Consider the following 18,132-nt stretch of genomic DNA (forward strand, 5'->3'; position numbering starts at 1 on the left):
CCCCATGGACGGTTAAACTAACACAGCTCAGACACAGTGAGCATTGTTTAGTGTCTGAGGCAACATTTTTAGTTGACTGCTTCTTATTGCCATGTGCTGCTGCAGCATGCTTTCTTTTATTTATTTTTTTGCTTCTAGCTTTTCGTTTTGTTTTTTTATAGCTTAGAGCTTATTAGGTTCTCTGCTTCAGTCTCCAGAGTAGATGAACAGGTTGTCGTTTGTAGCATAAGTAGCAAAATCCTCTCTCTGACAACACACAAATACCTGACACAGTCCCCAAACACAGCTACTATTTGGGATGTATACAGTACCAGTCAAACGTTTGGACACACACTACCCCACTCAATTGAATGACCCATTGACCAATTGAATGACCCATTCAATGTGATCAATAAGGCAAGAGCTCCACAGCCAATTATGTCCACATCCTTGACCTGCATGGGTCAGAATAGCCAAGCTAACAACACAAGCCGACAAAACCAAAACATATCTCAGAATACAATACGACAAATCAGATAGGATGAGTCAATATAGAGAGAGAGAAATATGACGTAAACAATCTCCGTAACTCGACGATATTAAAATCAGAGGGAGGAGGAGACAACAGCAAGCTCGATATAACACGTTTCGGGACAAAGATGCGACAGTGGGATCGCTGGGCTCTCTCTCTCTCCATTGCCATATGCCAATCAATGAATTATTCAGGGAGATGAGGAGTCTGGGTTCCCTTCCCAATCAGTGCACCCCCCAAACCCCCCCCCCCCCACCCACCCACTGCCAGTCTCCTGCTAACCCACCACCCCATATATCCCCACTGCATCTCCCCTGCATCTCAGGCAGGCCAGGCAGACACCTCCTGTTCTGCCTCACACCCAATAAAGTGTGACATCCCCTTTCTGAACCTCCTGGCTGGCCTACCACATAGTTAAGCTCCTGATTTCATTACCCATTGCCAACTGTAGGAGCCAAGCATTATTTGTTTATGAAGGGTACTGTATAATATCTTATTCAATATTGGGGAACTAGGTACGGTAGCGCTATATTTTTGATCACCAAGGATGGTCCCAATCCTGTTTCTGATTTGTTATTGGATTGTAGACCGCGGTGGGAGAACACTAAATCGGATTACAGAGAGAGCCCAGGAATGATAGCAGAAAAGTGTTCAGAAATGAAACTCGAGACAAAAAACTGCAGCAGGTACTGTAGCGTACGACTGGAAAGCTTATGGAAGTCATCGCTCAGGACCAAATGTCTCGTGTGGAGTGCCTTGCCTTTATCTACTCCCTGAACTGTTCCCATTATTGGTGCCTTTTATTGAGATTATCTGAATACGTTCTCATACGAAATTAGCCTGAACTGAACCTTGCATGTGCTCAAGACACTTCATGTTTTTTGGCACGTGCAAGGTTGAGTTCAGTACTAATTTCGTATGAGAACGTAATCAGATCATCTCAATCGTGGGAACAGTTCAGTGAGTAGTAGATAAGGGCAAGGCGCTCCACACAACACATTGGTCATGAGCGATACAGCTCAGCATGGCGATTTGGCACTATTCTCCACCCATGAAAATCAAACACCATGTTGGCATTTCATGTAGAAATATCTTCTGTTATCATTAAGGCATGTGTACAAGATTTGCTGTAGGCTTATTGCCTATATGCCTATATGGGGCTTTCCTTGTTAGAGTGGAAAAAAAGACCCAAAAATACTATCATTACTTATTACTTATAGGGCCGGTTTCACAGACAAGGCTTAAGCCTAATCCTGGACTAAATCACACTTTCAATGTAAAATCTCCATTGAAGATGTTTTTTAGTCTAGGACTAGGCTTAAGCCTTGTCTGTGAAACCGGCCCATAAGGTCTCAAATATCGATTCCTTTGTTTTTAGTTTTTCTTCCTCACCATGTGAAAGAGAAAGGTGATAATGACACCATAGACTGACATCAGCACAATATGCACGACTGTAGATCGACTACTGGAACATTGCCAAACTCCGTCCTGCACTCACTCTGGCAGATGCAGAGAAGCTCGTCCACGCCTTTGTCTCCTCCAGACTGGACTACTGCAACGCACTCCTCATCGGGATTCCTAGCAGCTGCCTCCAGAAACTTCAATACATCCAGAACAGCGCTGCTAGGATCCTGATGAGGGTGCGCAAATATGATCACATCACCCCCATCCTCAAATCACTTCACTGGCTCCCCGTCTCCCTCAGAATTGAATTCAAGGTCTCCCTCCTCACCCACCAATGCATCCATGGAACTGCCCCCCCCCTACCTCAAGGAACTCCTCCATACCCCTCAGACCTCCTCACGCACCCTCCGTTCTACTGCCACCAACCTCCTCAAGACCCCCAGGACCAAGCTCCGCACAATGGGAGATCGGGCCTTCTGCTCGGCTGCTCCCAGGCTGTGGAATGCTCTCCCTGACCACCTAAGGGCACCACAGTCTGTGGATGCTTTTAAACGTGGCCTTAAAACCCACCTTTTTAATAGAGCCTTTTTTTTGCCTTTTAATTGAATGTTTTTTGCTTTATCTTACTGTGTTGTAGCACTCTGAGATTTTATATGTAAAGTGCTTTTATAAATAAAATGAATTATTATTATTATTATTATTACTGAAATGGCATTGTGGCCGCTAGACCGTAGACGAAAGGAAAGTCTACTTTTAAATAACATCTGTGTTTGATTTCTTGGCATGCGTCCAAGTATAGAGCTATAATACGCAGCAGTAAGTTCGATGATCTTGAGGATATCGGAAAAACAATTATAGAGCACTCATTTTCACTTTGGCATCCAGACAGTGGGAAAGGAATGACAGAGCAAGTTTGTGAATGAGGAAGGGCTCGACCACATTGTTAACCTATCGTAAGTGAAGAGAATCCCCATTCATACGAATGCCTGGAGCAGATAAGACTCCAGACATCAGCGCCCAAGCCTGCCAAGAAGCCAGTCGTTCAACCTCTCCTAATCCAATCACAGCAACCAGATCCTAGTCGTTAGGGAGTTACATTAAGACTGACTGTATGAGGCAAACTTAGGGTTGGTTGCTCATGGAAGAACCCTTGCATTCAGTGGAGGAAGATGGTCAGTGGTTTTCCAGAGTCAAGGTGATGCCTGGTTCTCTGACTTGGAGTGTATCTGAGCTAGGGGTGGGCATCGACGATCGATAATTGATCGATAAGGATCTTGGTCGATCACAAAATAAAACATTTGGTCCATCACAAAAAAAAAAAAATCGACCAAATGTTTTATTTTGTGATCGACCAAGATCCTTATCGATCAATTATCGATCAATTATCGATCGTCGATGCCCACCCCTAATCTGAGCCTAAACACGTCCCGCTAAAGAATACATAATACATCAAACTATGAATGAAGACAAATGTTCAATACATTGTGGGGATTCTTTTACCAATCGTGAGCTTACAATTATACGGTTCTATCTCCGTTTAGGGTAGTTCAGAGATATTGAGCGTCAAGGTTTTTACATTCCATTATGTTTTGTGAGATGGAAACTTTGTATTTTATGAATTACTAACTCAAAAATGTCAACATTTTAAAAGTAACACCACACAGGCATTAATAAACACCTAATGGATCAGATTATGTAAAAAAAACGGGAGATAGAACCGTATAATTCTAACCTCACGAACTGTTAGATGCAATTGTAGAAAAGGAGACCTCGGAGTGGCTTTCTTCATTCACTCATATCCCCCAGCCTCTTTGTCGTGTGATTACTGAATGGGCTGGCCCTCTCAGAGTGTGTGTGTGTGTGTGTGTGTGTGTGTGTGTGTGTGTGTGTGTGTGTGTGTGTGTGTGTGTGTGTGTGTGTTGGTAGAAGAGGAAAGGATGGGCCAGGGATGAGAGAAGGGGAGGAGTGTAGAGTTTCACCCTGCACAGTGTCATTAAGGGCCAGGGAGTGGGAAGGGAAGGCTTTCCACCGATAGTGTGTATGTGTGTATGTGTATGTGTGTGTGTGTGTGTGTGTGTGTGTGTGTGTGTGGAGACATCGTTGCCTTAACATCACCTCCCCTGCCCACAATCCCCTGCAGCAAGGTCATGCAAACCATCAATCGATGGAGATTGAATAAGAAGACAGTTAAAGATGAAGAAAAAAGCATTAAAGGTTTTCCTGACCAGAACTGACTTGCAACTGACTAGTAGCGTCAGTTTGACACCATTTCAGAGGCAAGCTGGCAATAATGTAAATCGGGCCATAAAAGATGCCATTAAATAAGAAGTGTATTGGCATAAAGACTGCACTCTCTGTGCCACAGGTATCCATGTACAAATCCCTTTAGTGATAACATCTGTGATTTAGTACAATATAATTTCTGTCACTCTCTAAATGAAAATAGCGTTGACACGAAATAAAGCATATACTGTACATTACAGAACTGCCTTTGAACACTAATGACTAAGTCAAGAACATATTATCGAATCATCCATTCATCTATGTGTGTGTGTGTGTGTGTGTGTGTGTGTGTGTGTGTGTGTGTGTGTGTGTGTGTGTGTGTATGTGTGTGTGTGTGTGTGTGTGTGTGTGTGTGTGTGTGTGTGTGTGTGTGTGTGTGTGTGTGTGTGCGTGTGTGTGTGTGGTAGCGAGTGTCTGAATCCATGTTCACTCATTCCTCAATGTGAATAGCATTCATCCCTACTGGATAGGAGGGACAGATCAGATGTTCTCATGACAGCTCCTTCTTATGCTCTTATTTCCCCAGAAACACACGACATGTCCCGTGCTAATCACACCTTTACACCGGATGCACATTTTCCACGCTCTGTAATGATCATCGGGGAGAATCCTTAGACCATTGTTCCAAGTGCATTACATCATGCATGCTTCTCCATCTCCATCCCGCCCCCTTTAACTCTCTGTTTCGCTACTCTCTCTGACAGTGGTGGCCATACAGTGCATTCTGTAGCCTACAGAATCTACTACATCTCCACTACTACTACCGGTAACATCCTTAGGTAAATGTAGCCTATGGGTAAACCAATGCACTCATTCACATCCTTTTACTCCAGCATCATCATGTACATCTGGGAGAAGTTGAGGATGTGAGGAGGGCACTGTTTCTAATTCACCTTGAGCGTGTTACAGAAGCAGGTCGTGATATGCAGTCGTCGACAAGGCAAGGAGACGTGAAACAATGAAAGGCATTCTATTCGCCGACTATTAGTGCCCCATACTTACGATTTATCCCTGTAATGTATGTAGGCTCCTTCAATGGATCAATGACAATCGCAGTCTCTGCAAGCTAACCGGAGTCACACAGCTGGGACCATTAGCGGCCAATCCTAGGATGAAGCTTCACTGGAAAAAAGCAGCGGCGCCAGCCAGACGAAAGCTCCGATAAAAGGCGAAGCTGCATCTACAGCTGGCATTTTCAAAAACTTGAAATTGCCCAGTTCAGTTGTGACATTTGGTTCTCCAGATACACCCATTGGTAAAAATATGGCACGTTACGAATTCAGCTGCGAGAAGCGGAGCTGGTACAGACCATTGTCTGAGCCGACGGAGGGGAGGTGTACTGCATCTTAAAGTTGCAGCTGTGCAATTCTCTGATCATCATAACATCATGGTCCTAAAATGCTGTCTGTGTATCATAACATTATTGGATAACATCATAACAACAACATCTAATGATCTGAGGATAGTCATTATACGCACTCTAAAGTGAAAACAAGTCTTTCCGCTGGATAAATGACAGTTAAGTGCCCAGAAATTGCAACATATATAGTAACTGTATCTTTATAGAGTTAATTGAAGCATACATCTATAAATAATATTATTTGAAATTGGCATGCAGTCATTATGCTGCCGCAGTAGGATAATGTCTCTTTAGTCCATATGATTGCCCCTTTTTTACATGATTGCCCCAGTTATGGAAGTGTACATCAGAACAAGAAATCCTTCCTAACACTTCCCTGCATACTCACCCTCATAGTTCCCCTAGATGGTTTCTGCCATGCTCGAAATAAATTGTGTAGTAATCGAGACTGTGCGTCCAATTACGTTTACATCTCCCAAGACAGCTTTGACCATATCACAGTTGTTGCGCTTTAATGCTCTTTAAATATACAACATGCGCCTGGATATGAGACTCTAGGTGGGCATTAATTGGGTACCTACACGATAGAAGAGTATGCCAGGGCGGTGGGCACAGTCCCACAGGTAGGTGTGCCAGGTGTTAGCCATTTAGACAGATAAGGTAAGTGTAAATATGAGAAGGGAAACGATCCACAAGAGGCGCAAGTACAAGTATCTACATGGTCCCCATACTGTAGGTACAGTAGAGGCGCACTTTTTCGGAAGTTAAACTGCGTCTGTAATGGTTGCTCAAGTCACAATTCATTCAAGTTCACGCGTCCTTCAATGCAGCTACTGTATGTTACCTGACTACAGTATATTAAACCAAACGACACCCACTCCCCTTTAACTTCATCGCAATGTGCATGGAGCCACACTGTAGACACGTATGGATCTTGAAATAATGACCTGTCAGAAGAATTCATACATTAGGCAGCAACCTTTGAGCTCTTGTATATTTGTTTTGTTATATCATATTATACGAGGCATATATAGAGAGAGATAGAGGAAATGGTTTACTCATTGTTTGTTATAGTCTCCCAACAGAGCTGTAACATTTAACAATGCTAAACACCTATTTGACTGTATTGGACTATTACACCCTTATAACAATGAAAACATGTTTTCTATTATGGAAATATCAACAGCCAGCCAATGTGTCTTTCTCATCTGAAAATAGTGAGCATTTGTATGCAATACAACTGAATGTAAAGTGTATTTATTTGAAATGTCTCCGGGTGACATGGAGACAAACTTAATCATGTGCTTGAAAATCAATTTTCTCACTGAGAAGTGTGTTGAGCAATCTTGTGATTGAAAATGTACAAATCAGACGGAGAGTCAGAATCTACGACCGGTCCTGTTGACGCATGCCAGAGGGAAATCAATACAGTGAAACAGGAAACAAATGTAGCAACACATGCAAACTGCCCTTGGGCTCGGCTGTATTCTATTATTGCCTTTTTGGGCTATTTTGACTTTTAATTGCTGATAGTATAAAAGACTCGATTGTGTTGCTGTAGAGGACGCATGTAGACGCACCATCTGCATGATATACCACTGTAGCTTCTTATTATTATTATTATCAATGTCATCACCAAAACATTTCACAATGACAATTCAATATAGGTTCTAAAGCAAAGACTAGCGTGAAAAAAGACAAATACAATTAAAACCATATCCCTATACAATGCATTTGCAGCCATGACGAAGCAACCGTTTACCTTTAGCTTCAGAGAACACTAAACACTATGGGGACCAATGGTTACACACACACAGTTTATGCCTATCAAATATTAAAGAAACTTTAATTATTTGTTTAGGAGTGTTAGGGAACCCTGTGTCATTGTGCTTTGTAAAACACAAAGCACAGTATAAATGCATCTTTTAGCCCAGTCCAATAGCATGGTGTGTTCTATGAGCATTTAGTTAAGCGAGAAGCAAGAGGTCATTAACGAGGCATATTCTCACAAAGGATAGCTGCAGGGTATCCAACAGACTACAAAAGAAAAAAATGGGCCCTTTTTCTCTCAGTTCACATCTCCGCCACTGGAAGCAGGGTGACTGGAGGGACGTCAGGCTGAGTGTGGTGCCGCTGTCCATGGTGCTGATCCTGGCACACGGCACATCCGCTTCACTGTAGCTCCCGGGGGGAAACACTGGCAGTCATAGCGGAGGCAGTTGATCAGCTTCATAGCGACTTTAGTGAAAATTATCAGAATTGATTGATGAAAAGCTGAATAATGTCGCTTACCATTTCTCTTTTACACATTGTGTGTCGAGCACATCTGTCTTTCATATTATTCCACGACAGGCAGCCCACTTTTTGGGTCAGTTTCTTGTGTTATGTATATAGTATTATTATTATTATTTGCATGATTATGATTATTATGATTATTATGATGATTATTATTATTATTATGCTGCTGCCACATTCCCAGAGAAGCCCCTACTCCATTCAGGAGTCAAAAGTGCTCTGCCTGGCTCCATCTCTACCTGCGGAGGAGGGTTTAGCTCAGCTGAGAAGGGTTTATCTCCTGCTGAAAGCCACTGTGTCCTACGAGAGGAGCCAAAATGGTCGCCACGTGAAGAATGGAGGTTTCTTTCACCACCTATCGATGCTTAATCAAACAAACTGAGAAACACACAAACACACACACACACACACACACACACACACACACATACTGAGAGCTGAAGGTAACTTCTGCAGGATTGAATGTGTTTGCCATGAGAGTGGAACGGTCCATACTGTATCACAGGAACTGTACCTATGTCTCCAGGGTTTATCCAGTTGACGTGAGAAGAAGAGGTCCTTAGAGACATGTTGGCGACTGCCCAAATCCCCCTCGTTGATCATAATAGCACACAACATGGCAAATGTTAGAAGATTAGACTTCCCAGCTTCATTCCCTCCTTCCCTCCTTCCCTCCTTCCCTCCTTCCCTCCTTCCCTCCTTCCACTTCAGCCATGCAAATGAACCGATTCATATTCAGCATTTGTTGAATTGCTCATTTCACAATAAAATCTCAATGATCCTCACATTGAAAGAGAGCGGTCAATTAAAAAAGGCATACTGACACGGGTTGGGTTTTGGCTCAGCAGGGGTGCTGATGCTAGCAAATGTTTCTCTCGCATGAGGATTTTGTATTCCTACTATTCCTATTCAGCGATACGCATGAATACAAAAATACACATTTTAATGACACACTTGAGGAAGTTATTTGACAAAATTGTAAATGAGATGCCTGAGCCTTCCACCCAGCGGGGGTCCTTGGTTTTGAGAGAATCTTTTTCACCAAAGATCAAAGGGGTGGGTGATATCAAGCTTGACATTTTCCTCAGCTGTTAAAGACACTTTTTCAGGGCTTCACATTGACAAGGCCTATCGCGGGCCTCCTTGACGTATTCCCACACAGCCCTGACAAACCGCTGAATGATTTACCCCTCTGCCATCCCAGTTCATTCAATACAAATCGGCCTATATCAGCAGAGGCTTGTACAAAGCAGGACCTGACAGAGAGTCTGCTATCTTTATTACTTTTTGAACCTATGTCTAACAACCCTGGCTTCTGATGGGGGGGGGGTAGGGAAGATGGGGGGAGGGGGGGGGGGGTGGGGGGGGGCAGGATTGGTCTCTGTGTGATACAGTGATAACAGAGATGGACTCAGGCTGGGCTGGAAGATATACCGGTCCGAGACAGGGACTGAAAGGGATTACAAGTGTCTGAACTCTGATAAATCTTTTTATCTGGCTTTCCCCACCTCTCCCCCACACCGACACCCCCACCACCCGCCCACTACAGCAATATTATTGCACCTTAATGCACATCTCCTGCCACAGTGACAGCACCTGAACACAGACCCCATAAACCTACAATAAACAGCGTTATTGGTCCTGTCCAAACAGTGAAATGTGCCGCACAGATTGAGGAGGGGGAAACACAATGGCGGCAACTCTCGGATGAGCAAAGCGCCCCCCGTGTAAGGATCCATTTTTTTCGGAGACGTTTTTTTTCATGGAGGACAGGAGAGGCACACACGTGAAGGTGAACCATGGACTTTACCATGTGGCGTTTAGTGTAGACTCAGGGAGAAGGTAGTATTGTTATTATTAGCTCATTAAAACAATATGTGGGTGGGCAAAGATAACCATGAATTGAAGTGGTGGGAAGAACAACACGCCTGGTTGGGTTCATCCTATCGTCTGAAGGTGGGCGAAGCCACTATTCATCAAATAATACTGTTTTTATAGCTTATTAATGTATATTATCATCCCACCTGCTGTATGTGTAATCCTGTTTGTTGAACAGACACATACTGTTGTATTGTATTCTTAAGAGGTATCATTTCCATTTGCTATTTGTGGTGTGGCTCAGTTGGTGGAGCAGTGTAAGTCTCTCTGGATAGAATAAAAAAAAAAGTCTACAAAATCTAAATGACATATATATCTGTAAAACACATTTGTCTATGCAATGAAGTATATCAAAGAGATTTCCTCTGGTAAAAATGCTCTCAAAATAATATTTTGACTATTGACGAAAATGCTATGCTAAATGAATCGTATGGTGGTGTTAACATTGCGTCTCTGTCATGTGTAACTGGGTGTGACTATATAACATGATAACGGGTATTACAACACACAGTATCTGTTGTGACATTCCCTGACAACCGAATATATTCTACTTCATTAAGATTCATGGGCACTCATTAAGCTGAGGAGGCCAACGATACAATACTGCAATTACCAGCTTTTTACAACCCTCTAGTTTCAGAATCACACCTCACCCCCAACTCTAAAGTGCCATCTTGAAAGCAAACATTATCAATATCAAAGCAGATAATATAAGTCCTGGGGAAATATAGCACTGAGATGTTCCATTCATCCATTCTTGCTGTGATGTTAAATTGTTTGAATAAACAGCAGGGGGACTAGCTCCCGTTCTCAAGCGCGGTCATTAGAGTGTACCCATGCATAAAATGCCCTTCTCACTCACTCAGGGAGCAAAGACTTTCAGCGTCGGAAAAAAATCTTATAATCTCTGGAATAACAACATGGTCTCTCTTAGCTCCTGCTTATCGCAATGCTCCGAGCTGAAGAGTCAGTGTGTGTGTGTGTGTGTGTGTGTGTGTGTGTGTGTGTGTGTGTGTGTGTGTGTGTGTGCGTGCATGTGCGTGCGTGTGTGCTCCACATGTTCTTGAATGAAACTGACCCTGCTCCCAGTAGACAGCGACTGTAGCACCACACCTTCTCCGCAGAGGAGGAGCGAAAAGAAATGAGAGAAGACAAAGAGCTGGCAGCCTGAATTAGATTGTGTTGTCGGCTGTCAGCGAGAAGTTAATTGGACCAACACCTGTGTCACGAAATGGTAGTATCAGAACGAGGCCTGTCGACGGAGCTCACAGTTTCACACAGAAGGAAAAGAGCCCCCCGCCAAAACTGTTCTCCACACACTTGACCTTCATCCAGAGAGAGACACTGCCTCGCAACAAAGCCCCTATTGGAAGGACGTGAGCTTAGAATTATTAGAAGGTTCTATCTCCGTTTAGGGTAGTTCAGAGATATTGAGCGTCAAAGTTTTTACATTCCATTGTGTTTTGTGAGATGGAACCTTTGTTTTTTTTTATTAATTACTAACTAAAAAATGTCAACATTTAAAAAAAAACACCACACAGGCATTAATAAACACCTAATGGATCAGATTATGTAAAAAAAAAACTCAATTTTGCCTTATAATTCTAACGTCACGAGGACCCATACGTTTGTTAGGGAAGACGAATAGAAAATGGCTCCACACTCCTACTCACGCTCCTACTGTACAGCTCCGTGTGGCTTAGAGAAGACTCTTACCTGGTGTGGAGTGAAACAGAGTTCATCATGTTATCTTGGGAAATGCATTACAGTGGAAATGTGATAATACGATACAACATTGAACATTATATTTATGATTATAATACATGATACTGTAACATGCTTTTTCAAACAGAATATGTATATTTTCTATCCTATATCTCTTTCAATATCTCTCTGTCCAATCTATGTCATCGGTGAGCACAGTCAGTCTCTGGTCCTTTCGTCCCTGTGTACTGTACACATGGAGAGAAATTATATTTGATCTCCTATCATTTGATAGAAAAAAAAATACATATTGCCTTTCAGTCTGACAGCTTTGAGAGAGATAACATCGCACGTGTTCGCCCATCTCGGCTGGGCGGAGTGATGCATGGGGGTCCGCCGCTGGGGTCTAGGCGCGGGCGTCACCCTGTCATACATCACATGGACAGAGAGACAAGAGCACGGCGCTGTGGCGGTTAAATATTAATCGAGTGTGCCCTGCTGCTATCGGAAATCCAATTGACTTTCTGTGGCTGAGCTAGCATAGCATTCCCTTGAGTTGGTGGTGCAGGATCAGGGAATAGATCCGGGCCAAGCCAGGAGGCTCTGTAGTTACAACACCAACAGGCATGATCCACTGTGCTTCCTTATCTATGTGTCTTTACATAAGCTGTACAGCTCACCTACTACTACTTCTGTGAATGTAAATAGTGGCACAGGACTTGTTTGCAGACAGTGCAATCCATCAGATGTCATTGGATTTTCGAAAAGTTCTGCCCATTTCTTGCTGATGTGTATCTCTACATCTTTCAGGCTGCTGCAGTCTGCTGACAGCTGCAGAAAAACACAGACTACAAAAGGTGATGAGTCCAAAATATCAACTGCACGGACGAAAACAATACACAGAGACAGTGGTGTAGTCTACGTGATACGCAGGACTACGCCGTATACCCACTAGGAAAGGCCAAGGATTTCCGTATATCCGCTTAAAAATGTGCGAGTATACATAACGGCGTTTTGTGACAGAACTTTCACACTTTAATTCGTAAAATTCACCCCGTCTGTGTTACGAAGTCCTTGACTTTTGGACCATTGGGACTGACTGTAGCGTCATGGGGGGAAATGCGACATGAAATATGTCAAAATGCAGCACTATCATGCACAGATCAGCCTTATAACATGTAATGTTAGATATATAACGTTAGACAGGGGAGCGCAGATTTATTTTTATGGTGTTCTGAAATGAACAATATGAGGCTGGGAGGGGGAAATCACAGTATACCCACTAGAAAAAACTAGACTACACCACTGCATAGAGATGTACAGTAAAGTATGTTGATGTTTCAACCGTCTATGTGCATTCTGATACCAATTCGGAGCAGGCAACTACAGGTAGAAGCAACAGACTGACTCTCAAAGCAAGAGCATGTTGTTGTCTTGTCACCAATCTTCACTCTGACATCTCCACATGCATTTACAGATGTTGACTTTCAATAAACATTTCACTGAAATATGGATAATACCAAAAAATAAAAAACTTCAAGCGTGCTTCAGTCAGACACACTATGCCAACACAAACATCCTCACACACAATCTGGACTGAGGAGAAACCTTGATATCAGATAACAGGTATGATGCTTTCCTCCCATGATTCAAGACTTTTTTTTTTCTTGCTTTTTGTTTTTATTTTGCCACGGCAGAGTGCAAAATGTGATGAAAATGTGGAAAGGAATGGCTTTGATCCTCTAGAAAAAAAGCAAGTGTGTGATATTTTGGATATGGAATCTCAGGTCTGAAGATAATTCCGCAGAGGTGTTATCAGGGCATCAGCTAAATTGATCCATGCACTAAACTGACGGTGACATTGAAGATGAAGCTTGTGAAGTCAATGCAAATCCGGCCCATCCTTCTATGGTACATGTGTGTCTTAAACCCCTTTCACACATGTGAGCCTTCCCAGTACATTCCCTGGAATTTACCTGGTGAGGTGTATGTGTGAACGCGACTGTACAGGGAAATTCTCTCAGGCAATTACCCTGGTCAGGACCTTGTATAATTCCATGGAATTTAGGGGGAAGGCTTAGGTATGAACAGAAGCCTGAACATTCCGTGGTCCGGTTACGTATGTCTTACGCAAGACGTTTTCACATGGAACAAGTTAACCAATCACAGCGAGGAGTTTCTCATTTGGCTGTTTTGGTTCACTCCACTAATGTGGAGTGAACTGGCTAGTTAACCCACATCACATCAGCCAAAGTCATGATAAATGTAATTCCACAACTGGATACTACTTCATTTCCAATCATAGTTAGCTAGCTTACTTACTTAGCTAGATTACTTATCAAATGCACATTTGTGATATGTTTATGCAGTGCGCACCAGTGGCACTTCCAGTCAGCGATATGCCTAATTGAGTTAACTCATATTATGCTTACCATCATCAAGTTCTCCCATGCTGTGCTTTTGGACTAGAATAGTATGTTTATATCAACGGTAATCAAGTACTTTAGTTGGCGAGCGAACTTGGTGATGGTAAGCATAATACGAGTTGACTCGCTGAGGTGAAAAATATGATGAAATGGCGGTATGATATGGTAGATATATATATGGTATATGGCAGTCTCACGCACTTGTCTCGTACGAATTCACGTGTACTACGTTCCAGTTCTGCATCCAGTTGAATGTGTGATTCAAGTAGCTCGTGCAAACCCGGGAATGCCATTGACATGTGTGAAAAGGTGCAACACGGCAATCGAAGGCCATTTAGCTCATGTGTGAACGGTGAAAATCACTGGCGGACCCGGGTTGGGATTCCATGTAATTTACAGGGTACTATGTGTGAAAGGGACTTAAGTACCCTCCTAAACCCCCAGAGAAACAGCAGGTGTCTGTACCGATTCCATGTGAGTAAGACTTCATCTCAGTCTGCACGGTATGAGTATAGAGAGTTAGAAAGGGTGAGAGAGAGTGAGAGATTGAGGAGGAGGGGGGGGGGAAGCAGATAAATACAGTGAAGAGAGAGAGAGAGAGAGAGAGAGAGAGAGAGAGAGAGAGAGAGAGAGACAGAAGGAGGAGGAAAGAGAGGAAGAGAACAATGATGTATTGTATATTCCTCCACACTAGCGATTTGGGCGGCAGCCATGTTTGGAAATGGTTCATTGAACACAGAGGATTGTCTCTCTAATGGACCTTTCTTTATCGTCTTATCTTCAGGTGCATCATCTTTTTGCAAATGGCTGCCAGGGCTTATTTATTACGATAAGCCACTGATGAATACAAATGACAAGGGGTGAGCGTAGGCACCCTCGCCGTACGAATATGAGGTCGGCCTTAGTGCTTCGTCTTGTTTTGTCTCGCTGTCTGCCATTACAGATGAAGTCGTACTACTTTACCCCGCGCCCTGCGTGTCTCACATTCAGAGCATTCCACTGGGGCGAGGAGGAGAGGGATTGGGCTTTTCATCTCCTCTTTTAACACATCTGTTCTGCCCATTTGTTGGTCGAGGCTGAGTGAACGCTTGTGACAGCAGCAATGTGTGAGGATTCCTGAAATTATTCGGAATTAACATTAGTCTGTTCCTCAAACATGCTGCTATCGCCCCCCCCTTCCGGCAGGGCCTGTTGCCCTTGAAGTGAACGACTGCGACGCAAAATCAATTGAATTAGAGGAGATCTCAGTCCCTCTCTTTTATGTGTGGAAAGAGGACAATTCCTGTTGCATCCGCCCTGATTGGTCGCGTTGGGTCTCAGTTGCCAGGCAACCATTCCAGCGGTGCGGCTTGGCCTAGCAGACAGGCAGCTGTTAATGAAGCCTGGGGAGCGGGTAGGGAGCGAGCTGCAGCATGGCTGCCCTGCGTGTTTCTCATGCCTCGCACGTCCCCACGTGCGCACACACACACACACACACACACACACACACACGCATGGCGGGAGACTGACAGACATAAGGACGTGGTGTGTGTGGGTGTGTGTGTGTGTGTGTGTGTCTGAGTGTGTGTGTGTGTGTGTGTGTGCATGTGTATATATGTGTGTGTGTGTGTGTGTGTATGTGTGTATGGAGCCAATTCTCACAAGGGCCAGTGTCAGCTGTCTGAATGCAATCTCCGAGAGCCCCCTCATGACTAATATTTACACTGGGAGGAGGCGCACGCCGCATGCATAATCACCAAGGATGCTCCTCCTCTCTCCCCACGGGGGTAACAAACCTTTAATCAAAATTGACATTTCAGAATTTGAGTACTGTATATGGCTCTCGACTCCTAAGTCTTTGAGCAGGATGCAAAGGGCGAGCTATAACTCATTAGATTTCATTAATCAGGGATGGGTGTGATTTAGAAATGAGTCTTGAGAAAAAGTGAAAGATCAATAATATGTTGTATGAGTGAAACACTGGAGTTGAAGTTAAAGTCCGCCATAATGGATTTTTCTGCAGGCGAAACATTTGGCCAAACTTATAGAAATTCGCTTAAAAATAATAAACTGTAAGTCAGATCGGTCCGAAATTGTATATGAACATGCGTGGTGCACGTCTCTCTATATGGTGTTAAAGGATAAGAGATCCATTTAAAGATATCGGCGAAAATGATATGAAAAGAAAAAAAATTGGCCCAGAATTTTCAAATGCTCTGAGAATTTGCCCTGCTACGTCAATATGTATGGCAGTCGACAGGCTGAAAGAGGGCCCTACACTACAATGTCGAAGCATTTGAAGATATCTAAAAAAAACAGGCCTTTGAAATTTGACCATTTTGGCTAAAAGCTAAGGCTAATGCTAATATAGCATTTTAAAACTTGTCTTCTCATGACCACTTTCCCTGAATCAGTCAGATGGGGGTGGCATACTATGCTAGGCTTGCAGAATATAGTGTAAGTACATTATAAGTAATGAAATGCTTGACATAAACTATACAACATGGTCATTAACTGGGGAAGGTTAATCCACAATGCATTTTCGTATTTAAGCTTAGTGTATACCATCATAGCATAGTAGCCTATGTATATCAGACCATAATTAGGTGACTGGTACCTTACAGGCCTGTGGTCCTAGGGTACTTCATAATATCATAGCTTAGTATATCATGAGTTCAACTTGGCCCATATTAGGTGAGTGGTCCACCCCCCTGTCTGTAGGTCTACCCCCTATCTGTCAATCTACAACCTGTCTGTAGATCTACCCTGAGTCTGTCAATCTACAACCTGTCTGTAGATCTACCCCGTGTCTGTCAATCTCATCCCATTTATGGTTATGGGGGCATATCTGTAGAAACATGCCCCATTGCTGCTTGCGGTTATATTTATTATGATTATTATGATTATGATTATTATGATTATTATTATTATTATTAATAAACGTAAATACTAAGTGGTCATGAAATCCAAAATATACAGCAATTAGCCACACAATACAGCTATGTTAAAACAGTAATTAACAATTAGAGAGGAAGCAACTACCGGTACACATATTTTGAGAAGCATAGTTAGAGCTAATAGGAAGGGAAAATAAGTCAGACGTCTTCGCGCAGATGGTAGAACGGAAAACTTCACAACAGGGAGATAGTGTTGATTAATGATGTGTGTGTGTGTGTGTGTGTGTGTGTGTGTGTGTGTGTGTGTGTGCGTGCGCGTGCGTGCGTGTGTGTGTGTGTGTGTGTGTGTGTGTGCGTGCGCGTGCGTGCGTGCGTGTGTGTGTGTGAGTCACACAGTGGAGAGAGAGAGAGCGCACAGGCTGGAATGAACAGTGAGGTAGTCCGAGTTCTGAGTAAGGCTCTAGCCTCATCATACTGCTACACACCCAGCTACACACCCAGCTACACACCCAGCTACACACCCAGCTACACACCCAGCTACACACCCAGCTACACACCCAGCTACACACCCAGCTACACACCCAGCCCCCCTACGGGACACTGGGAATGGGGATTCTGTTTCGTCTTCCACAGGGTTTTAGTGATATCATAATGCCATTATGAAGAAATAAACCAGATGATGTTTCTGGATACTATATGATCATGGATGTAGAAATGTATCTGTGTAAATGTGTGTGTGAGTGTGTGTGTGTGTGTGTGTGTGTGCGCGCATGCATGCGTGCGTGAGTGAGTGTAGGACTGCATGTGTGACTGGGTCATTCCATCAACCCGTCTCCCTGTCGACTACACGTCCCTAGGGGCTGACCTCTCCTCTCACATGCGTGTGGTGGCGGGGCAGTGCAGCCACTGCGTTGTCCCGGGTGAAGAAGAAGAAGAATGAACAATTTCCCTCAGACGACGCCCCAGACATTGGCCTGTCAAGCTTTTCAGGGACGGCCTGACAAAATGGCCCATTCATGTGCACTTAACATGGCCCCACATTGTCCCCCCACGGACCACTTTAGCAGCCACTCTCAGTGCGGTCTCTGTGGACAGGGATGCTGAGCTGCCGGCCCCCCACCGGTCCCCCCAGTCTGTCCCCAGTCTGCCCCTGCTGGCTCCCTGTTCTCCCAGCCGTAGAACAAATGGACCAGTGCCCAGCTTGTGGCCTGCGCCGTCCCCGCCACGGCAGACAGATCTCCCCCTCTTGCTCTGGGTCGGCTTTGGGGATTTCCAATCAGCCACACAGACACAGGGAGGCATCGGAGCGCCAAGGACTGAGATCGTCTAGACGAAGTCGTGAGCTCAGAATGATAAGGTTCTATCTCCGTTTAGAATGATAAGGTTCTATCTCCG

Source organism: Nansenia antarctica (assembly GCF_963989245.1).
Source record: "Nansenia antarctica genome assembly, chromosome: 8".
Lineage (NCBI taxonomy): Eukaryota > Metazoa > Chordata > Actinopteri > Argentiniformes > Microstomatidae > Nansenia > Nansenia antarctica.